Source organism: Vitis vinifera, chromosome 16 (assembly GCF_030704535.1).
Source record: "Vitis vinifera cultivar Pinot Noir 40024 chromosome 16, ASM3070453v1".
NCBI lineage: Eukaryota > Viridiplantae > Streptophyta > Magnoliopsida > Vitales > Vitaceae > Vitis > Vitis vinifera.
This window is the reverse complement of record NC_081820.1, coordinates 13,122,531-13,148,070: the sequence shown is the minus strand read 5'-3', so window position 1 is coordinate 13,148,070 and position 25,540 is coordinate 13,122,531.

Below are 25,540 nucleotides of genomic sequence, written 5' to 3'. Positions count from 1 at the left end.
ACAGAACATCAACATTAGAAGAAAACAAAGAAATCATTATATTGAAAATTAATTTTCCTACTACACACATACATATCGACATATTACACCCAAACATACAAGAGAAAATTAAAGTACAGCGAGAAATTTGAGAGAATAGGGAATACGGAAGAAACTTATCCAAGATCTATTTCCAATCAAACTTCTCTTGTCCCCGATAAACCTTGAAATTCGACTCTTACGCCTATAGAAGGTATAGAAAAGAGCAGAGATCAAATGTAAGAACGAGAATCAGAAAATTACAACTTATGGCACAATCTCATTAAAAGCAAATAATATTATTCTGAAACGAAACGAAAGAAACGAGTATTACAAAACGCAACATGAAGCTCAGAAACCAACAAAGAAATCAAAGGATTCAAAATTAATTCTCTAATACATATTTGCAGTCAACAAACAACACCCAAAGGTAAAACAGAAGAATGAAGAACAGTGCGAAATGGAGAATAATAGGGAATACGAAATAAACATACTACAGAGGTATCTCCGACGAATCTTCTCTTGTCCTCGGGAAACCTGAAAAATTCCAACCTTACATTTAAAGATGGTAGTGAAAGGAGTAGAGATCAAATGGAAAAAACAAGAAGAAGAAAATTACCTCTTAATGAACAATGTCGTTCAATGGAATTAAAATAGACAACAGAACGTCAACATTAGTAGAAAACAAAGAAATTTATATATTGAAAATTAATTTGCCTACTACACACATACATTCGACATACAACACCCAAACATAAAAGAAAATTAAAGTACAGCGAGAAATTCTACAGAATAGGGAATACGGAGAAAACTTACCCAAGACCTATTTCCAATCAACCTTCTCTTGTCCCCGATAAACCTTGAAATTCCACTCTTACACCTATAGAAGGTATAGAAAAGAGCAAAGATCAAATGTAACAACAAGAATCATAAAATTACAACTTATGACACAATCTCATTAAAAGCAAATAATATTATTTTGATACGAAACAAAAGAAACGAGCATTACAAAACGCAACATGAAGCTCAGAAACCAATAAAAAAATCAAAGGATTCAAAATTAATTCTCTAATACATATTTGCAGTCAACAAACAACACCCAAAGATAAAACAGAAGAATGAAGAATAGTGCGAAATGGAGGATAATAGGGAATACGAAATAAACATACTACAGAGGTATCTCCGACGAATCTTCTCTTGTCCCCGCGAAACCTAAAAAATTCCACCCTTACGTTTAAAGATGGTAGTGAAAAGAGTAGAGATCAAATGTAAAAAACAAGAAGAAGAAAATTACCTCTTAATGAACAATGTCGTTCAATGGAATTAAAATAGACAACAGAACATCAACATGAGAAGAAAACAAAGAAATCATTATATTGAAAATTAATTTTCCTACTACACACATACATATCGACATATTACACCCAAACATACAAGAGAAAATTAAAGTACAGCGAGAAATTTGAGAGAATAGAGAATACGGAAGAAACTTACCCAAGATCTATTTCCAATCAAACTTCTCTTGTCCCCGACAAACCTTGAAATTCCACTCTTACGCCTATAGAAGGTATAGAAAAGAGCAGAGATCAAATGTAAGAACGAGAATCAGAAAATTACAACTTATGGCAGAATCTCATTAAAAGCAAATAAGATTATTCTGATATGAATAGAAAGAAACGAGTATTACAATACGCAACATGAATCTCAGAAACCAACAAATAAATCAAAGGATTCAAAATTAATTCTCTAATACATATTTGCAGTCAACAAACAACACCCAAAGGTAAAACAGAAGAATGAAGAACAGTGCGAAATGGAGAATAATAGGGAATACGAAATAAACATACTACAGAGGTATCTCCGATGAATCTTCTCTTGTCCCCGGGAAACCTGAAAAATTCCACCCTTACGTTTAAAGATGGTAGTGAAAGGAGTAGAGATCAAATGTAAAACACAAGAAGAAGAAAATTACCTCTTAATGAACAATGTCGTTCAATGGAATTAAAATAGACAACAGAACATCAACATTAGAAGAAAACAAAGAATCAATATATTGAAAATTAATTTTCCTACAACACACATACATTCGACATATAACACCCAAACATAAAAGAGAAAATTAAAGTACAGCGAGAAATTCTAGAGGATAGGGAATACGAAGAAAACTTACCGAAGACCTATTTCCAATTAAACTTCTCTTGTCCCCGATAAACCTTGAAATTCCACTCTTACGCCTATAGAAGGTAGAGAAAAGAGCAGAGATCAAATTGAACAACGAGAATCAGAAAATTACAACTTAAGGCACAATCTCATTAAAAGCAAATAATATTATTCTGATACGAAACGAAAGAAACGAGCATTACAAAACGCAACATGAAACTCAGAAACCAACAAATAAATCAATGGATTGAAAATTAATTCTCTAATACATATTTGCAGTCAACAAACAACACCCAAAGATAAAACAGAAGAATGAAGAACAGTGCGAAATGGAGGATAATAGGGAATCTAATTTAACCGTTTACATGGGCAAAACCAAAACCTGGTTTGCTTGTAGCTCAAGAGACCCATGTTCGAGGATCTTATTGCCAGTGGCCGGTACTTGGCTTGTTTCATTTAACCGTTTACATGGGCAAAACCAAAACCTGGTGCAATTTTCCAGTCCACAGGTGGCTGTTTTATCTTCAATTCTTCACTTGCTGATGCCAATACAGTAGCAGTACCGTGACTTCAACCATTTCAGGTTTTAGTAAGACTTTATTTTGAAACCTCAGATTTGAGATTCTGAAATACTCGCGCTCCAGAACCCATGGCGGACAAATACAGCTTCAACTTGCGTTGCCTCTCACCTGCTCTTTTTCCTCTGTTTTCTCAATACCTCCGTCTTTCTATTTTCTTCTCCACCTTATGAAACTGAAGGTGATACTTTTGCCTGTATCGTCTCGAAAGGAACATCAATCCTAATAAATGCGATTTCAAGAATCGACTCCTGTTTGGAGCTTTGCAATCTGCTCGTTGTCAAGAAAGTGTCCAGTGGACTGCTCTGCTTCATTCTCTAAATCCAACTTAGACACCACCACCTGTTTCAATCTTTGAGGTCCAATTTCATATCCGAAGGTAGAACTTACTATTCTTACGGCAATTGAGAACGTAAATTCTGCAAGTTCTGGGGAGTCATCTCAGTTTGAACAAATTGCAAGTGTTCATTCTGTGCTTGAGTCTGAAATTGCTCCAATGAAATCAATTCACATTCACCCCTCTTTTCCATCTTTAAATTCCAAGTTTTTAAACCACCATTACACCAATAACTATTGCCCAAATAAAATATAAACAACCTTAACCTAACAGAAGAGCACCAATCAAAAGCTCAATCTTCCATCAACACCTCCAAATCTTTTTCACTTTCATCAAATATTTTGACCTATAATTATTAAGTGATGATTAAAACTCTAGAATATTTAAATTTAAATAATTAAATTTTTAATAATCTTCACTCTCAATATAATGGAAGTTAGATAATAAGATACATTTAAGATGTGGGTATAACAACTATAGTAACCAATAACCAATAAAATAGGCAGTACCAAGACAAACAATTCACAAATGTTGAAGATTTTTCACTAAAGTGAGAGACTAGGGAATATTTTGACTCAATTTGTAGCATGGCAAATTTTTGCATTCATAGAAAATAAAATCACAAATAAAATTAAATAAATCATTAATAATGCTAATAAAAAATAATAATCAAGCATCTCATATATCAGTGGAATTAGAGGGTAACCTATAAGGACTTTCACCTTGATTGTCATTGGAGCTTACATCCCCAGTACAAAGCATAAATTGAAAAAATAATAAGTGAATAAAACTCGCATAATTTTACATAAACCTAAATTTAAATCGACATAACTCATACAGTTGCTTCAAATAATAGAGATTATGGAGCTGGCCTTCAAGATGTGCACCACATATCATCCAAATTGTGCACATAGTTAAAAAGGACCTATGTTGCATTACATGAAAATGATGGTTCACCTAGAACATAAAGGAGGGAATTATTTTGAAATCTTAATCTATGGATCCCCAACATTTGATCTCCACTTCTCCAGCTGTAGTGGGTGGTTCAGGTCCTTGTACAAGTCTTGAAAACTTGCCAAGGCAGAAAGTAAAAAGGAGGGAATTATTTTGAAATCTTAATCTATGGTCAGGATCCGATGGCCCCACTTAATTATTTAAATTAGCTCTATTATGATTATAGGCCATTAATCAGTCATTTTTATTTTTGATACAATATAGAACCTGATCACTTTTGGGCATTCATCCATTTTTGGTGGATTCATTATAGTTGCCCAAGATATTATGTTAGCTCCATTCGTATTGTACAATTGCCTAAAATATTTGAGTAGTAACTAATTTGGAGTCAAGAACGAATCATTATATATTTCCCTCTAAAAACCATAGAAAGCATAGAGCAATATTTCACTAGCAAAGAAAATTGAGGAAAAGAAAGAGGGAAAGAAAAGTCGATTCTCAACCATGTAATCTATGTCCTCTTGTTTTGGATAAATAAAAAACTAAACTCAACCAAACGTTAGGTCCAATTAGGCGGTTTTGCTTCTTAAGATCCCATAAATTTTCTTGGAGACCAAACAATTGGAATGAAGCATTACAATAACTAGTAATCACCATTTAGTTCAAATTATATCAATTTTCTAGAGAAAATTTTGAAAAAACAATGATAAGTAAAAAATCAACACTAAAAGTACTCGTACCAGTTTCTTGATCTATAAAAGCAAAAGTTGGTTGAATAATTTTTTGTTAACGATCAAGAATCAATCTCCTAAACAACAAGAAGAAAAAAAAAAAATCAAATGATGACAAAAAAATCCAGGAAAAAAAAATGGAGCTATAGTCTCGTGGATATATAATAGTGAAAGCTTGCAAAGTGAGGAATGACAAGAACACGATTACAATGAGAAATAACCGCAAGTGTTGTTTTGTCATTTCAAGAAGCAGAGCAGTCTGCGATCTAAAGCAGAGGAACATGAGCATATTTTTTTCTTAGATACATGCAAAGAGAACAATCAAATCTAAAGAACATAGAGATATCACGAACAAAACATACAACAACAGTTGTTTGGTTGCCGAGAAAACCCATGGAAAGGAAAGGAAAGGAAAATCTTGAAAAAAAAAAAATGTATATGAAAAACCAATTAAATCTAAACAAGACAAAGATATCACGAAGATAACATATAATAGCAGTTATTCAATGAATATCAAATTTCAAAAGGTCATAGGAAAGAAACGGATCATGAAAGGTAACAACGGATACATGAACAAACAAAATGGGAGTGCAAGTGTACCTGAGCAACGAGTAATATACCTTTGTAGACGCTCAATATAATTTCAGATCTGCTTTTCACAAGAGGTTCACCCAAGGCTTTAGGCCTTGCTTCTTTAATAGAAACTTTTTCTTTAGAAGCCCCACTGTTTGTGCTGCCAATGCTCTTACCATTAGAAGCCAGCTCATCATCAATGCAACCAGTGGTTTCAATATCAGAGGGCCCTCTATCAGCTTCAGTTGAAGAAATATTATTTGCATAATCCATTTCAAGAGTCCAAGATGTCATGACATGCTCTGCAGCTGAATCCCAATCAATCACCATGTAAAGGTCATCTGACTCTTGAGAAGGAAAAAACTTCAAGCCTTTCCTGTGAAATTCTGGCGTGTCACTTTGAGGTTGAGTAACTCCTGCAATGTCTGCAACCATGCTTATGTCAGTCCCAAAGTGAGAATTTGATTGATCATCGACTATTGACTGAGGTTGAATCATAAAAGAATCATCAACTAGAATGCTTTTCTTATTCTTCTCAGAGTGGAAAGAATCACCATCAAACATTTTGATGCCCATGCTTTTGTCAAACATTTTGATGCCCATGCTTTTGTCCCAATTGACTGGATCTCCAACCGGTCCACTCATATACTCAGCAACTAAAACAACAAGGTTTTGCACCAAATAACTACCTACAAAGACTTGAGGTTCTGATCTTGACTAGACAGCCATGGTCAGGGCCTCCTGTTCAAAGTTTTAACAGGTTAGCATCAGCAGCTCTATTGACCAAACCTGCTGCAATCAGGTAATGGTGTTCCTTGTAGATCGACAGCAAAAGGCATCCTTTGGTGAAGTTTGTAATCACCACCAATGTATGCCACAATTGAGCTACCAGCATCTGGGTGGGGCCGGCTCCTTTAACTCATTCACTAGTATGTGCTTGTGTGTGACCGGCTTCTACCTGTCTGAGTAAATATTGCTGTGTCAATTCCACTCATCCTTCCCTTAGAATCCAGGAGAGGATCTCTGCTGTTCCCAGGATTTATGGCTGCATCTGTTTGAATTCATCCACCAATTAGGACTCCGGTTTGGCTGAAAATATCTTAATTCCATCTCCAACTTCTTGATGATATCTTTTGAAGAGTATGGCAGGTCTCCATGAAACATAGCGATTGATTCACCTGCACTGCAAGGCTCTTATAAGCAGTCAGCCAGTGTATTTCTTCTTCCCAACTTGGTTTTGGTTTGAAATGGGAGGGTGTGATCTTGTTCCAGCCCCACCACTATCATCCTTGGATGTGATATTAATCTGTCTTCCACACAAGCCACGATTTCTGACAAAGGAGTTCCCAGAATCTGATGGTATTGGCCCACATTTTCACCATAATTATGGTGCCTGGAGGGATGAAAGAGGACATGCAGTTTGGACGCACAGAATGTCACCAAATGTTGACATGGCAGCAGTAGACTTGTCCTTGAATTTGCTCGCTTGTACATCCATCCATATAGATCCCTGTTTCAGCATGTTTTCTCAAGGAGTAAATTTGCTTCCATGAATAAGTCATTCATGCAGTAAACTTTGAGCACAACATGTGATATTAGAACTTTCATCTCCTTCTTTGATGCCACAAATTCAAGTAAGCACAAGCTATGAGATCACCAGTAATAGCGATGGGATCTGGTCTCACCGACAGATTCAGAGTTTCATTAGGATTGCAACCATCAGAAGGTGATTGCATGATCCAGAACATCCTCAAAGCTCTGTAACTTAGCCCAGATTTCCTAACTTCAGCACCTGAGAAAGAATATCTAGATCAATAGCTTCAACGATTTCTGGTTTCCATGCTTTAGTATACCATTGGAAACAGATTTTTCCAACCTTCAAGCTGCTTCTAGAAGTTGGGCCTGCTGAAATTACTCCATGTGCCTCTCACTGCCAGTAAAGTGTTCGGCCAACTTCTTGCATACAGATACCTTTTGAATTTGTGGCATACAAGATGAGTAGCTTTGCTCGCTACCAATGGCTTAGAAAACTGTGCACTCATCAAGCCAACCATTGTCATGACATCATCTCTGTCTTGCCCATGCAGACAAAAACTTTAAAGCTTTCTTGTTGAGGGCTAAATGGGCATGCTACGTAATTGCTGAAAATGAGAAGAGCATTTCAAACCCATCATGATGAATGGCATGAAAACGAATGCATTTCATGATACTCTGCACATCTGGACTATCAAAGGATGGAAGATCTCAAGACTCAGAAATGATGAAACTTGAAAGAAAGACCAATACCAACTGAGTAAAACAAACCTACAGCCAGAGAAACAAAAGCAAACCAGGTGGATGATGCATGGTCTTCAAGGTTGTAAGGGAACTCAACAAAAGTAGCTATTGCTTCAATCATCTTTTCAACCCAGTCCATTTGATCCAATGCATTCTTTGTCAAACACTAAACTCAATGAGTGCTCTTGAATCCAACCAAGAGTTCATGATAGAAGTGCATGGTATGAGTAAGTCTTGCTTGCGAGAGCAGGCCCAAAGCTAATGCAACATGAGATCTCACTTTTGGTTCCCTGCCCAATGCAGTTGGCTTGCATGATGTCTAAGATGCCCTGACCTTTCGTAGAAATTTCATCCTTACAGCACTTATTAAATTTGGCACCAATTGATAATGAAACAGCACTGTCAAAATTAGTGATGCCACTTCCCTTAACAGATGGAGCAGAACATGGTATGGTTTTCTCCCATGTAAGTTTCAGAACCATAAGCTCCTTTCACCCTGTGTTTTAATAATGCTACCTTGGGCGAAGGATAAGACATGAGACCATTTTCAATGCCAATCATTCAGATGACAACCTGCTACTTTTTGGAGCTGGTGCTTCTGATAGAATCTCCTTTGACAAACCAACATTGGACACATCATTTTGAATTGCAGCAGCAGAAATATCAGAACCATTTAAACTTTTCTCAACTGGTCCGTTTTGAATGGTTTCCTTTTGTTTTCTTTGCTAGGGCAGTTGCAACCAAGTTCTGTATCTGGACAGCCTGATTGTCGTACCTTCTCACCAACATTTGGAACATCCTTCATACTCAAAAGCAGAACTGTGAAAATCTGATGACAGTATGCATGAGTAATTAGGTGTCTCCAGTACTACTGTCAGGCTCCATTGCCTCCTCACTAGTCCCATAAAAGTTTCCCAATTTCTGGGATCCAGAATGTTTATTCTGTTTGCCTCGACCAGGATTTTCATGTATATCAGGTATGTTGTCCCCACTTTCAACAGAATCATCTCCCGCAAAATTGAATGTTTTTCCTGCCTGAAAATTTTAATGGAACTCCCTCCTCTGCCGACACACCCAATCTTGTCAAATGGGTGGAAAACTCTTATAATTAACTCCTCGGATCGTGATGCTCCATGACCAGAAACCATAGGAAGGTTAGATGAATAAACTGGCCATGTACTGCCCATATCCAAATAACCCTGAAATGTTGGTACATGTATAGCTGCTAAGAAAATGGTGGCTGCATCTAGTAGTTTTGCCTCACAAAGTGTGGCCGATGTCTTTTGCAATGCACTAGCTGCAACGTGCCAAATCAGAGCTCTCCAGATGTTGTGTTCATTATCTTGGATGGTTACTGAATTAGTTACCTCAATAGTGTCGGATGGTTCAACAACAGCAAATTTTCCAACGGAACTTTGGGAATCATCTTCACCATGTCTAACAGATTCTGAAGTTTGTTTTATGTTTATCTGACCTGCTTCTGCTTTATTCTCGCTCAGAATGATGTTGACTTCTAAAGTTTTCTCTGAAGGATTGGATGGTTCTGTTGACCTTCATTATCACTATTATTAGATGAGTGACCAACTGAATCCCCCATCAAATACTGAGCATTTGGAGGCATAGGCAGATTAAAATTTTGAGGCAGCAATTCATGCAAATGAATTATCCTCCATGTCAGTATGTTGGACAGATGTGTGTACCCTTGGATTAAAACTCCATGAAGAAAATTGATCCACTGGGACCTTTTCTAGTGATACAGACTTTGGAGATGAGGATAAACTTGAATTGTTAGAAATTTGTTCAATTGCTGATTTGGGCTGCACAGCTGATGCAATGAGATTACCAAATCCCTGGTTAAACATCCTTTCTGGCTCCAGAGTTGATTAAGTAAAAGCATCAGAACTCTGGTCACCACCAAAAAAACCTAGATTATCAAGTGATCTTCCAGAAACAGAAATACTATGACCGTTAAAAGCAAGACACCCAGGAATTTTATAATTTCCAAGAGACTGGAGGTTCAAACTATTGGGCTCCATCTCCGAATCCAGTTCAATTCCATTTTCATGCTCATCAAGTTTGAAGCGTTCATTTCCATTATAATGGAATTCTTCATATTTCTTCCACTGAAATTAGAGCTGTTAAGAGCCTCTGACAAAGTGGAATTGCATTCATCCACCCTTGCCCTTGCTGTCAAACGTTCAGGAAAAGGTTTGACAACCTTTGTTTCAGTAACCACATACCTCTCATTTTCAAGCAACCCAAACCCATTAGCTACTCTAGGAGGGACAACATAAAGCCTCTCCGGAAATGGTTTCAGTGCTCAACCAGGAACTTCATTCTGGGCTGTTAACATCAGGATGGGGACTCATGCATGGCTCCAGGACGTTTGCTCCATTAGTTAAGAGTCTAGCAGCGTACCAGCATTGTAATGAATGAGAGCAGCAGTATGCCACACATTACTTTCTGTTTGCTGAAGTCTGCTCAGACTCCCACCAACAGAAGATTGGCCATTTCGGACATTTCAAAAAATGCCCAACCTTGCAGAAATTCAGGGATTCTAGCAGAATAAGGAATCCGACTTCCACACATGTGAATGCGCCCTTCAAAGACACGCCCCCACCTAAAACCATCATTCACCATCAGCTGCAGTGTCTTCAGAACCAAAGGTGAATCCATCTGAATGCTAGAAGCTTTCACAGGTAAGTCAACCAGAGCACCATTGCCAGCAGGTGACTTTCAACTAGAACCTTCATCCACTTGGCTGGAAATGAGAGGATCAGAGCAAATGGTCTCCACATTATTTTTCAGGATTGAATTCTTTTCAATTGGTTGACTTGATTGCATCATGTTTTTAACAGAGCCAGAAGTTATCTCAGGCTCAAAAACAAGGACTACCAATGGAGGAGGGTCTTTGTTTTCTTGTCCTGCTGCGCAAGTGCCATCCATTGGTATGTATACTTAGCAATGGTAACACTAGACTGAACTGAAAATACAAAAAGACCAAATGCAGAATCCTTCGTCCTCTTCTAGTTTGAAATTTTCTCTCTAAGATCACATGCCCAGACATCACAGGAGCTCTACACCTTTGAGAATACCTTTACTTACAGAGTTTCCATCTTACTCAAAAACTCCTAAGGCTCTTTCCAATGAGATCACTGTCTCGTTCAAATTTCCTGCAGTAGATATGATAAGATCCAGCATATTATATGCTTCCTCTGGCATGACACTTGGTAAAGCAAAATCAGCAGCTGAATTTGGGGTTCCCCATCAGATGGGACTTCAAAATATCTAAAATTCTAGCTGACACATCCATGGTAATCCAATCTCCACCACAAAGAAAGCCTTCCTCTACAATGCCGACCAGAGAACAGAGCTGAACCCCAATGAAGTACCAGTTCAAGATCAAGATTCACTAAATCATTTGGATTATCAGGCTCTGTAAATCTGATATGTGCCACCATTCACAGAGCCTTGCCAAGCAACTGATTTTCATATTCAACTGCACTAACCTGAAAGTGGAAACGTGGATGGACTTAGTCTAGTTTTGTTTGTTTGTTCAGTTTAATAAGTCCATGAAGTGTTGATCTTTAGCTTTACTGCGGTAGCTGTGTTTTCCTAATTCTTAGCATTGTTTGTTGTTCTTTCAGGCATTGTGAGACTATTATGTACAGTGGGAAATATCTGGAAAGAGGTTAAGCAGTTAAAAGCCCAAATCTTCCCTCTTATTCTTCTCTATTAAATTCAAATGTATCAAAGTCCACATAAGACGCCGAATATCCTGAGAGTGCATAGAAGTTTCTGAGATGAACTATGATACATCGATGCAAGATAGGGGAAAACTCTACACCTACCTCAAGTACCGCTGATGGTCAGAAAAACGCCAAGTCAAAGGAAGGGCCAGACTGGAATCCAGACTTAAAATTCAGGAGTGTAGGCAACCTACTAGGTTGTCCCTGTAGGCTTTAACCACCCCAACTGCGTTGTATCAAGTAAGACTGTTATTAACTGACCAAGAATCAAAGTTTGGAGTTGAAAATATGTTTAGAAATCAAATTGCAGGTAGACACTAAATGGGAAGATCATCCTGGCCTCCAGAAAATCTTGGATGTTATAGAAATGCTACTAGAGGAGAGTGGCTTGGAGTCATCTAATTTGTTTGGGTTTGGTAGTGTGGTTGATTCAAATAATGATGGTTACTGGGGATAAAAAAAAGTTATGTCAGACTCCACAGTGATTAAGAATAGTGCATCTGAAGGTTTGGGGTTAAGGAAGTGCAGTGGAGCCCATTTTATGGTGGCTCAGTAGAGAATGAGAATAATGGGTGGTTTGGACCATGTCCAGATTGCCTTGCTGAGTTGGGAATCCATGTTGGAGATCTTCCAGAGAAGGTGGAAGATAATGAAACTCATTCGGAGAAATCGATTGTGGGTGCCAGAGCAGCAGATAATGCCTAAATGAAATGGCAAGCAATAGTAGGGACTCAAAAAGTGTGATCTCTAATTCATTACAGAGTAGGAATGCAGTCGACACTATGGTGGAAAAGGCAGAGGTGAGTTCTGAAGTTTGGGTTTCTGAAGGGAGTAGATCCACTGCAAATCAGATGATTGAGAAGCTGCATGATAAATCTGGGTATTTATTGGAGACTAAAGCCGTTTCTATGACAAGTGAGCAAGAGAATAACAGTCAAGAGCTAGAAATGGTTGGCCCTCTCTCAGACCACTTAGAAAAACTCCACCAAGACTTCACCCTCTCCTACTCACAGTTTCAGCTCTCAAAACATTTTTCCAAGCCTCTCCCCTATTCTCTCTCAAAAACCTTAGAAACACACCCACCCCCCACAGCTTCTTTTTATTTGCTCCGGTTTTCCTCTGCTGGTTTTTCCGTCATGATCACAAAAATCCCTCTGCTAGTTTCTCTCCTCCTCTCCAACATTCCCACACACTCTCTCTCTAACAGTTCCCCCAACCTGCTCTCTCTGCTCTAACCAACTCCCACACTGCCAAAGGAGCCTCCTGCTCTCTTGGTTTTCTCTGTCTTTCTCTGAAATCTACCAACAGAATGGAGGGTCTACTGCCACGTGTCCCACAGGTGGTTCCAACTAGGGATAATGCCACTAAAATGGTTGCTTTGGATGTTCTCGGCAAGAAAAAAACGTGTCTTATAATCAGAAAAACATATAAAACGGGTTATGAGAAAGACTGCTATGAAGGAACCTACAAGTGGGAGATCAAACGAGAAGATCATATATAGACTCAGTAAAGTAGCTTGATGATAGATCCATGTGACAACATATCCAAATATGATTTTCAAGGCTTAGTAGTTAACTCAAGAAGATAAACCAACATCAAGAAAAAAAGTACCAACCATTTCTGCAAAAACCCCTGTCCAATGAGGCCAAAAGGTCCGTTTGGGTTCCAAGAAACCAAAGAAAAAGAAGAGAAAATGAAAATAAAATTTTACAGGGCCAAAAGATTGCATTAGGACCAGTCCAGAGATGGGATTCACCCTTTCTCGGCATCCAAACTAACTAAACTAAATTAAATCAACATTAGATCATCTGAACAGCAACGGAGCATAACCCAAGAAAAAAAAAACTCAGTTCAGTTGAAGGGTTTTTCTGTTGATGGTCATAATCGGTTTATCCCAGGCACCAATAAAAAAAAATAAAAAAAATTTCAAGAACTCATAATCGGTTTTTTCAACGAGAATTCATTCATTGAGAAAACAGAGTACATTTACAAGAAAAATGGGTGAAAATAAAACTTCAGAACTAGGTTTTCAACTTACCTGTGAGGAAGCTTTCAGAGAGAGAAAGACGTCGAGATCATTGAGAATGAGAGCTGAGTACTGCGATTCTTGAATGGGTTTTATAGATTGATGTTGGCAGCTCAGCTTACTCCCCACTTTTGAAGCCAACGGTGCTCTTGAACAAGAGCATGCTCCCACTTTTGAAGACGTCACGTGAGAGCTGCCTTCTTGAGCGAGTTCTGATGCCGTTAAGCCCACAATTATAATGAGTTTTATTAAATTATTTAAATAAAAAAGGTATGTTTAGGATAGAAATTGTACTTTTTTTTAATTAGGTAAGGACACTGTCAATAAATCATTCCCCATAATATTTCAATGTTTTATTTATTCGTAAAAAAAATATTTATTTCTATTTTTTCACTTTTTTGTTTTATTTTATTTTATTTTTCTCGAATTTTTGTAATATATATTTTAAACTTGTAAACTTAGAAATTTTTTAGAAAATTTAAAAGAAAGTAAAAAAGAAAAGTATTACAAAAATGTAGCAAAAAAAACAGATTTTTTTCTATTACAATATATATATATATTAGATAATGTAATAATATAATTTTTTTTTAAATTGCCCTCTTTTTTATTTAAAAAAAATGAGTAAATTCCCTTAATATTTTTTTTCCCTTGAAAGTAGAGGAAAAAAAAGCACACTAAAATGATATTTGGTTCATAAAAAGTAAATTAGAAATAACTAAGGGCAATATTCCTTCAAATATAATTAAAGTTAATTACAAATTTATATATTTATAAATTATTTAATTTTTATATAAAGTCAAAAAATATATCAAATGAATAATATACTTAAATTATTAATTTAAAACTTATTATTTTATTCTTACTTTAAGTATTAAGATTATTTGGTAAAATTAACTTAAATTTATTCTAAATCATCAAATTGACATATTTATCGTCATAAATTATAACTAGGACAAAAGAGTTTGAGTAATAGTGAAAGTTGTAGAATAACAAAGGAAATCGTGAAGTTAACTAGGGTAAATGAGTGTAAAAAAATAAAATGAATATGTGAAATTAAAAATAAGTTAATTGTTTTACTTATTACTTAAAATTATTTTTTTTACTTTAAGTCATATCATTAAGTTATTTTACCAAATATTTTTAATTTACTTAATGATTTAAATTAAATTATTAAATCACTTTAAGTTGGTTTGCCAAACACCCAATTAGTATGACAACTTAAATTTTAAATAATACTTTGAGCATGTTTGAGATACGGGAATGAGAAGTAGGTATGAATATATTATTTATTTTCTTATCCATTCTCATGTTTGGATAATTTAAGTGACAATGAAAATGAAATCAAGAATGATTCCAAAATAATTGAAATCTCACTTTCATCCTTACGATATACAAATAGCATGCTTCTTAATTAAATTAAAGCTTTTATATTACCATATCCAATTGTGAGATAGGTGAATAGATTATATGTAATAGGACGCTTTAAATACAATTTTGTCATCCTAGCATCAATGGGAGATATGTCATTACCTATACAATCACCAGGTATTTAATTGTCTCTTTTCCTCACTTGCTTGGTGATTTGCTTTAATCAATTCTTATTGTTGTAAGAAGTAGCATAAGTGGTATTTGGGAACAACATAAGTTTTTTTCTTCATGATATGGTGTGGTTTGGAATGGGATGGTTTTTATCAATGATTCAATAATATTATAGTTGGGTTTGAATGATGTGTAATAAGGTGGAAATGAGTTTGAAATTCAGTTTGGAAATGGATCATTTAATATGGGGTGAAAATTACTTTTAAATGTATGAAAGAAATATTTTTACTAAAAGCTTGAAATGTTCACCACTTTAAAAGAATACTTTTCATGAATTTGAATTTAAATATAACCTCTAATGAATTAAACCACTCCTTATCAGAAATTTTAATGAAAGGTATTTTTATCGAAAAAGAAAAATATAACAGTTTTTTTTTAAAAAAAGGTGAAGGTTATTTTTTGCAAAATGGGATCATATTTTAACATTTTTATCCCTACATGAGATGTGGTAATTGTATTTTACTAAAAATGGTTTTTTAATTAAGTGGAGCTAAGTTTTTGGGGAAAAAATAGGGGAAAGAAAAGGATTAGCTTCAATTATTCAATAAGTAATAGTGATTAAGTAATTACAGTAATTTAAGTTAAATTAAATAAATACATGAAAAGTTTGGCACAAAAATTAAGGGTTTATTTATTTATTTTTCAAGTATACAACATGTAATAATTTGATAGGTGACTGCAGTCAAAATAGGGGAACACAAGTAATAATTTATAGGTAAATGGACTCAAATTGCTAGAAAAAAAAAAGTTCTTTATTATAGGAGAAAAGTGTTGTTTATGATAGGAAAAAACATACTTACAAATTTCAGTCTTTCTAATGATAATGGATGGAAGATCATACAAATTTAGATGAATTCCATTATTTTTGGAATTTAGAGAATTTATTTATGTTTATTTAAAATTGAGAAGATCGAGAAAATCATTAAAAGAAAATAAGAAAATAAGGAAAAGTGCATGCCATAGTGAAATATGGCTGCAAGCCTTTATTTAAACTGAAATTTATTTTCTAAGGATAAAGTTTTAAAAACAATTGACATTATTTTGATGGAACAAAGATTTTAAAACCCGATTCAAAACAAGTAAATTCACACAAAGATATAAAGAAATGCATCAAGAGGATAGTGTGCACCAAGGTGGCCAATACTAGAGTGGGTGCGTAGGGTTGTGACTAAGATTGTATTGCTATATCTGAAGTTGATTCCTCAACTCCATTCTGCCGCAATTTTTTGGTGCATTTCATTAAATCAGGAATGTACATCTCCTTCATTATTTCTATCTTTCGATAAACCCCCTCTTGCCAATCGCCCACACTGGTAGTCCTTGAAAACTAGTGCTTCAGTTGTCTTGAGTTGCAGGAAATTAATAACTGCAATGAGGGCCTTCTCCAGTTGACACTCAACTAATTCCCCACAAGAAACATTGTTTTCCTGTGTAATCTGATGTCAATGCTTAGGTTGCTCAGTACATTCCTGTGTAATCAATATAACAGCAGAGATATCCGTCCAACGAAAACAATGTAGGTGCAAAGCACATTGGCAAATAGCGCACGAAGCTCCAAGAGAAAAGATATGAAGTTACCAACATTTCCAGCTCATAGCCACTCATGGCATAGTTAACTTTAGGAAGAATTTTCAAGGCCTTTAAACAATCCTCTAACACATCCCCTGCTCCATTGATGTCAACCAGCTTCTGAATCCATTTGTGTTTCAGCATGCCTAGCATATTACTGACACAAGTCAAGCTTCATTAATACCATTCCAAAGGTAGCAACTCTTCGGATGAGATCATCAAGTCGACCATCAGCTAGGATACATGATTGCAGAGATTCACAGCACAGTAGTAGTGGTTCCAAGAGTTCATTTGTTGTTTCACCATTGTTTTCCTTGACATCTCCAATGGTGTCTAAAGTAGCATTGTCCTCAACTGGCTCTAGCATGTCCATCGCATTCTTATCATGTGTCGATTATCCAGATTTGCCTTCAGTATCTTGGATTGTTATTGAATTAGCTACCTCAGTAGTTTCTGATGGTTCAGCAACAGCAAATTGTCTGATGGAACTTTGGGAATCGTCTTCATTGTCTCTAATAGATTCTGAAGTTTGTTTTATGTTTGCCTGACTTGCTTCTACTTTATTCTCGCTTAGAATGATATTGACTTCTAAAGTTTTCTTTGAGGGATTGGATGGTTCCTGCTGCTGACCTCTGGATTAAAACTCCACGAGGAAACTTGATCCACTGGAACCTTTTCTAGTAATACAGACTTAGGAGATGAGGATAAACTTGAATTTTTAGAAATTTGATCGATTGCCGATTTAGGCTGCACAGCTGATGCAATGATATTACCAGATCCCTAGGTAAACATCCTTTCTGATTCAATTCCTTCTTTCTCACAATTGATCAACCTTGATAGCCTTTACCTGACTTCCTTGAATCTGCATAGTAATAGGTTCACTAGCAGTATAACCAAATACTTTGGCCATCTCTCGCAGTTATTGCACGAAAAGGAACTCCAGTTGCAATGTTCCAAAAAGCAGCATACTGTATAATCTCCGACAAAGTGATTTTTAGTTCTGGAACAGAAAAGACATGTGTAAGCTCTGGCCATTTAGGGAGAGCCTCTTCTGGAGAGGCTGCTCATAATGCTTATTTTCGGAACTGATAAACTCCATATGCTCCATGGTTTTCCAAGTTGCCATTTCCACCTAAATAAGAAGTTCTGTGTCCATGTCTTTTACTATCTCCACCATCATATTTTAAACCATCTGAACCATCTACTGCCAATTTTAACATCTGCAAATGAGATCGTTTCTTGAGCTTCAACTATTGATGCAAGTCCTTTCTTGTCCAACCTGAAGGAAGAGCAATTTTGAAATGCATCCACACTGTTGCCACCAAACTTTTCAAACCACCAAGGCTTTCACTTGAGATTAGATCTTCATTATGGTATCTAGAGGAAGACATATCCAAATCTTAGGGCCCTAAATAGTCAGGCCAATATATATTTGCAAGCCCACTGAGGTCCCTAGCAGTACCATCAAGCATGTAAGGATCAAATGGATCTCTATGAACAGGATTATCCAAAAGGCACTCCACATCGGGCAACCCCTCAATCAAGCAACCAAAGCCCACTGAATTAATTCTAGCAATCTGTTCACTAGCCCCTAGAGAAGGAACTTAGAACCTCCTGATGAAAAACAAGATTCTTTTGGAAAGAGAAGACATCGCATGTTTCTTAAGTATCCCAGATGGAAGGCGCATGGGATACTAAGGCTGGTTGAAAGTTGGTCTGATCTTGATGTTTGGATATATGAGCAGCATCCCAGAATCCCAGAATCCCGAACTGGATCAAGATTTTTCATATACTTAAACTCATCCTCTAAAAATGGAATAGAAGCCTGAGGTCAATGAATCCAAATAGTGAAGAGGGTGGCTATGCATGTAGGGAGAACAAGCACGTGGTGAAGCCGCCAAAGAAGATAGAGGATTTGCCTGAAACTGCAATGTTGGATACTGGACAGTGAGGGCTCATCAGCTTTACTGGAGTGGGAAAAAAGTCCAGTAATGAAGCGAATTCGACAATTGCCATGGCATTTTTCCATAATGATCAATTTATGAAAAGCAACCGACATTTCATCTTTCTCAAGCAATGCTTCAACTGAGTTGTTGAACTCATCAACATTTAATACGAGCTTCAGAATTAGGCTCCCCAGTCTCTGGCATTAGATCATAATCGCTGGGGGGAGGTTAAGTATCCTCAAAGTCCATGCTTTACTTCAGAAATTTCTGGCTTATTTTCTATGACATGCGATCATCACCGAACCGCTCATGCATCAGTTTCCTCGCTCCAGTTTTGCTGCACTACTTGCCCACCTGTAAACGAGAATTATCTTATCAAATGTAAATTCTTGGATGGTAATCAAGTGAGTCTAAATTGCTCTCCGGAGAAGAAGCAACAATCCCACTAGTGCTTGGGCCATGGATGGTTGAACTAGATGAAACTGGGAATCCTGACCTCATTTGAATAATAAATGCCTAGTTGTTGTCTCTTGGAATTTCACCAAGTAAGTTGTCCTCGAGAGTGTTTTCTCTCAAAGGATCTTTTGTGGCTTGCTGGATGCTTGTCTCTGAAGATTCTCCAACTTTATAACCTGACATGGTTGTTGATCTATACTACCCCATGCATTTTTGTCAGCAGCATCATGAGATTCTGCTTTAAATTTTTTCAAGTGACTACCAACTACTCCAACAGTTTCCAGGTAAGGATCACTGTCATTTACTCTGTTAAAACCTCTAAGCCAAGGAATTTCATTAAACCTGTTTTCAATGCCACAATGTTGAAAACTTTGCAGGTGGGGTTTCATGATTTCGTGGCATTGCCATGAATCCTGCCATATGATCTGATGCAAAACTAGACTGTTGATGAGATGATCTTATTTCTTCACTCGGACCCCAGACCGGAAACTAGGAGACTTGCTTCTTAGGCCAGTGAGAACATTTAATACTTGGACAGTTAATCCCTTTGGAGCTTGCTTGTGCAGCTATCACCTATACTTGAAGCCACAACACCCTATGCTTCAAAGACCATATTGCCATCCATAAAAGCATGACCATCATGAATTGCATCCATAGAACCAAGATTTGCATCCATCTTGTTAGAATCTGAAACTGAAATGCCCAGATTTGATCCTAAAACAGATTCCAAGGTGCACCAGGCTTTTCTCGTTCTAGGACTCGGACCTCAAATTCATCTACGGAGTAAATCCGATGTGGTTCATCAGGGCTCAAATTATCATTCTCAAGCTGATGGCTAGATTTTTCATTTTTGAGAACTACTTCTGTGTTTTACAAAGCTGTTTGATCTTCCTGAACTTGCTCACTTGCAATGTTGCTTGAGATAGAAGCTTGATCTTCTAGAACTTTTGCATTTGGTACATTGCCTGAGATAGAAACTTTCATCTCTTCATTAGTTTTAGTCTCTTGCTTTGCTGGATATTCAACAACAATACTAGAGGTGGCCGCATTAGTTTGTTCAGAACACATATTCATTGATGTGGCAGAAGGGGATGGAGTAAACTGCATACTCGATGCTACAGGTTTTGCAGAACCAATTCGTGACATACTTGGTACAATAATTGGATAAGTGGAAAATGATGTAGTTGGCGGGCCAGCACACTTGTAGTGTACATTAGGATGATCTCCCACAAAATCCTTGTTATGCATCTTCTTTTCAGCAATCCCCATCGAGTTTGGAATATAATCTTTTACTTGGTTTTCTGCCATAAACCAAGAAAAAGTGTATCTCCACTACTACTGCTTGCACTACTGCCAATGCTCAGAATCAAATATTCTAAAACCACATGTATTGAGCTGCATGATGCGGTAAATGAGTTGCATGTATCTGCCTGCCCATAAACAACAATTATCTTATCAAATGTAGGTTCTTGAATGGCGATCTTGGCCACCAGATTGCCAACAGTGGGTTCCATACTTTCAAAACAGTTTCCTTTCTCTGGTTTCCTTTCTTTTTGGCTCATAATCTAGCGAGTGATTCCTTCAAAGCCAAAATTTCTGCTGCAGCTTAAAACGTTCACAATCAGATAACATTTGTTTTTTCGGAGTTGAATTTACCGAAGTCTGCGCCTTTTCTCTAGTGGGAGTCACACTGGAACTAGAAATTGAGGCATCACTTGGACTAAACCTAGGCTGGGGATCGTCTTCCTCTAAATTCTTTTCTAATAGTTTTGCTTGTCGAAGTTCCTCATGAGCTTCTGCCAATTTTCCTTCTCTCTTCAGAGAAATTGCCTTCCTTTAATGAGCCAGGATTTCTTGTTGAAGGGAACTTTTGTTCTTCTGAGAAGTAAATGCCTGACCTGAATTTGCTTTACTTACAAGCAACTTCCTATCTGCATAAACCATCTCTCTTCTTCTGAGGTGCAGCATCAACTTTGCTCCTCAAATCTTCATTGGCACTCTTCAGGGATTTCACCAGAAGAGGGGGATTAGTAAAAGAGGAAATTCCAGAACTTAAATTCCATTCTCCTTCTTGTTTTTCAGGAGGTACATGAGAACCATTCCACTCATCCCCAGAAAAACTGACCTCACTCGTAATGCTAGTGATAATAACCGAATTAGAGACACTTCCAAACTCGGCATTTCCTGTGCAAGAAGCATTCTGCTGGTGACAAATGGTAAGTTTGTTTCCTTGGCAACTCCTGCAGCTATCTTTACATCAAACCCTTTCTTTGTGTTGAATCCATTCCCTACAGAAGTGCCACCTTGAACATAAAATCATCCTTTGCAGAAACTGCATTGGATGCCTCTTAAAACCATGCTGATGCTGGAATTGGCTTAGAACTATTGATTTATCAATACCAATCTCTTCATGAGTGGTGCCGATGGATGATTCAGCAAACTTCCAATTTAGATGATTGGGGAACTTTCTTGGTTCTGCTCCAAAAGAAAAGCTAGAACTCTATACTTCATTCAGTCCCTTTGGGAAAGAGTGGGGCATGATTGAATTTATTAAATTTAATGCCTCCATGGCTCTGGAGCCGTTTAGCCAGACGAAGTATAAACTTTGGTGTCTCAGCAATAACAATTTCTAGAGAAAATATACCTGTTTCTCGAGAGCTGTGATATCCTTCATCAATGGGTGAAATTTCTTTAAAGCAATCAGAATCTCTTTCTTTAGATGATGATGATGATTTAGGCAAAGTCCTGAAACAATGAATTGCTCCTAAAGTAGATATTCTCTCGGCTACAGTAGGACTGCAAACACCCTGTTCCATGCCATTGCTGAATCTCATGCTTGTACTTTTTGGCTATTTGTATCCCATTGGTATCGCATCATAAAGAGATTTTAGGGATTCTAAAAATGACTGTAACTCAGAAGGTCCTGCTCGATCTTGATCTGAAGGTGAAGATAGACTTGTAGAGAGATTATTAAAGGAAATTCCTCGTGGTGTGACAAGAGGTCTGGGTGCTTGATGCAGAAACGTGATCAGTTTGAACAGATGGAAATCGTGGGATTTCCTGTGATGGTTTAGGCTGCTGTATAATCTGCATGGGATGAGCTTCAGTTGAATGGTAAAACTTCTCTTTTCCAAGGGGAGGTTCTGGAAGAACCAGAAAATTTGAGTTTCCAGGTAATATATTTAGGAACTTATCCCTCTGGTTTATCCAACTGTCTCTCACATAGTCCATGTGTACTGGCGCTTCGGAAAGTCTCTAGTTCCATCTCAAATTCCTTTAGGTGTTGCGTGTTGTAAGGGTAGAGTCTCCTGACAGACATTCCTGTTTCCATTAACTTCTGTTGATTCCTTATTTCAAATCCATTAATCAACTTTCTAATGGTTCTAAGCAATTTCCTTATTTGAGATCCTTTTCCATTCCCACTACTAATGAAGCTAGGTGTCTCAAAATCTTTAGAAACACTTAGCTCACTCTGTATCATAATCTGAACCTCCTTTCTACTAGGTTCAGGCATCTCTGTTAGTTGAAATGGTGCAACTTGTGTTCTACTTGCGTCTTTTGCAACTCGCTTTTTGTAAGCAGAACTCAAAGGACTCTTTGGAGCTTTCTGATATTACACCCCTTCTTGCCCAGTCTAGAGTACAAGTATACCACCAGGGCCCTCCTCCAAATGAATTTGAAATATAGAAATTAAGGCAGCATCTACATAATCTGGCTTAGCATGAACACCATGAAAACCACCCCACATAACAAAAGGTTGTCTTCTATATCCTCCTATCCACGTTATTGGTGGCATGCCCTTGACCTCCAAAAGACATAGGAAAACTAAAAGGAGGTTCATTAGAATCTCCCAACCCACTTCTCAACAAACCCTTTCAGATGCAAATTTCCAGTTTCTTTCAATTCCATCATGTCTTTCATACACAGCAGTGGTTTCCCATGCTCATTAGTTGTAGCATTAACATGATAATTTGCAGAATCCTTGAGCCATTATAACCGATGAACTCCGCAACAGATATTTCTATTCTCTTTTGGTCAATGAACTCTTTGGTCCCACAACAGATGGGCATTAGTCCTTGAATGCAAATAAGGTACCAGTCTCTTACTGCTAATCGAATAACAGGCACTCTAGCTTATACAAGGGCAACTGCTTCGTCAGTCATAGCTACTGTTTTAGAAGGCTCTACATAATTTACTTTGGGACTTGGTGAGATATCAACCTCCACTTTCTCAGATGTACCCCTGCTCTCACTATCACACTTAATCTAGATGACTGTACTTGTCTTGTAGACTCCCAAGGATTTGAGACTATGAAAGCAAGAAGGAATAAAGATGGATCTGAAGCACTCCAATCCTGTAGATCGATTAGTGAAACATAGGCGAGTGGATACAGGCATGAGAGTAGTAAACAAGGAGGCTTCCATCTTCTAAACTTGAAGTATATCTCAAAGTCTTGAAATCACATGTAGGAGCTAGTGTAGTAGGAGCATAAACTTGCATGTATATCAGTTCAAGTATTCTCCCATCAATATCTGCTTGTCACGGTCAGTAAACATTTCAATGAGTTTTCCATGTAGTTGTGATGATGCTAATGACCTCAAAACCACATATTTGCAAACCTTTGAGTAGCTTGGAGGATCAATGTTATAAAAAAAATGACTCACACTAGGAGCCTGCCCAAACCACTTTTTCCTTGGAAAACATCGCTTGGAAACCAAATTACCATCTTCCATGCTAGGTTGACCTAGGAATGTAGCATATTGATTGCTTGGAAATGAACTACTGCCAGATGGATTCTGCTGCATTGCTGACCTATCCACTTGCATATGAGAATATTGGCTCGAAGTGGCTCTTATGTTAGAAACAGGAACCTCATACAAAGACTGATCAGCATGTTGAAGAGCCAAACCCATCAAGCAAAGTGCCTACCATAAACTCAGCGTGTCAAGCATTCTAATCCCACTTAGCACAGCCCCCTGCAAAGTGTACAGAAGCTAAAGAAACATTTTGAGCATTGTGCGTGCAGATTTAAAAACAAGAATAGGAAAATAATCTCCTAATGCACAATGTAGTTGAAAGGAAATGAGATTATTCTTATACCAAACCAAATAAATGAGAAACAGACAACCCAACACCAAGGACGAAAACAAACATAGAAATCAATCAGATTCCAAATGAATTTTCTAGTGCATACATCCAGTCAACAAATAACACTCAAACATAACAAAGAATAATGATAAATAGTGCAAAATGGGAGAAAACAGAGGATACCTAGTAAACTTACCTAAGAAGTATTTCCCAATACACTTCTCATGCTCCTAGGAAACCAGAAAAACCCCCTGTCATGCATGAAGAACAAATAAACAGGGCGAGAATGCGAGCATACCTTAACAGTGAACAATAATGCGCTTTTATAGGAAACAAGATTAGTACACAATGATAAATGTAAGATATCTCACATGCATCACAGAAGTAGATCAAAGTGAGATGATCGCAAACAAACAATTCATTGGCATTATTATCAAGGAAAATATCATTGGGCCCCTACCAATTCCCAATTTATTAACATGAATTAATTGCGCAAAATTTCATCTTTCTAATGATCATGGATGGAAGATCATAGAAATCTAGATGAATTCCTTTATTTTGGAATTTAGAGAATTTATTTATGTTTATTTAAAATTGAGAAGATCACGAAAATCATTAAAAGAAAATAAGAAAAAGTGCATGCTAAAGTGAAATATGGCAGCAAGCCTTTCTTTAAACTGAATTTTATTTTCTAAGGATAAAGTTTTAAAAACAATTGACATTATTTTGATGGAACAAAGATTTGAAAACTCGATTCAAAACAAGTAAATTCACATAAAGATATAAAGAAATGCATCAAAAGGAGGATAGTGTGCACCAAGGTGGCCAATGCTAGAGTGGATGCCTAGGGTTGTGACTGAGACCGTATTGCTATATCTGAAGCTGATTCCTCAACTCCATTTTGCTCAATTTTTTGGTGCATCTCATTAAATCAGGAATGTACATCTCCTTCATTATTTATCTCTTTGATACACCCCTCTTGCCAATCACCCACATTGGTAGTCCTTGAAAACTAGTACTTTAGTTGTCCTGAGTTGCAAGAAATTCATAACTGCAATGAGGGCCTTCTCCAGTTGACACTCAGCTAATTCCCCACAAGAAACATTGTTTTCCTACGTAATCTGATGTTACATTCCTGCATAATCAATATAATAGCAGAGATATCCATCCAACGGCAGCGATGTAGGTGCAAAGTATATTGGAAAATAGCCCACCAAGCTCCAAGAGAAAATAGATGAAGTTACCAACATTTCCAACTCATAGCCACTCATGGCATAGTTAACTTTAGGATGAATTTTCTAGGCCTTTAAACATTCCTCCAATGAATGCATCCCCTGCTCCATTGATGTCAACCAGCTTCTGGATCCATTTGTGTTTCAGCATGCCTAGCATATTACTGACACAAGTCAAGCTCCATTAATACCATTCCAAAGATAGCAACTCTTTGGATGAGATCATCAAGTCAACCATCAGCTAGGA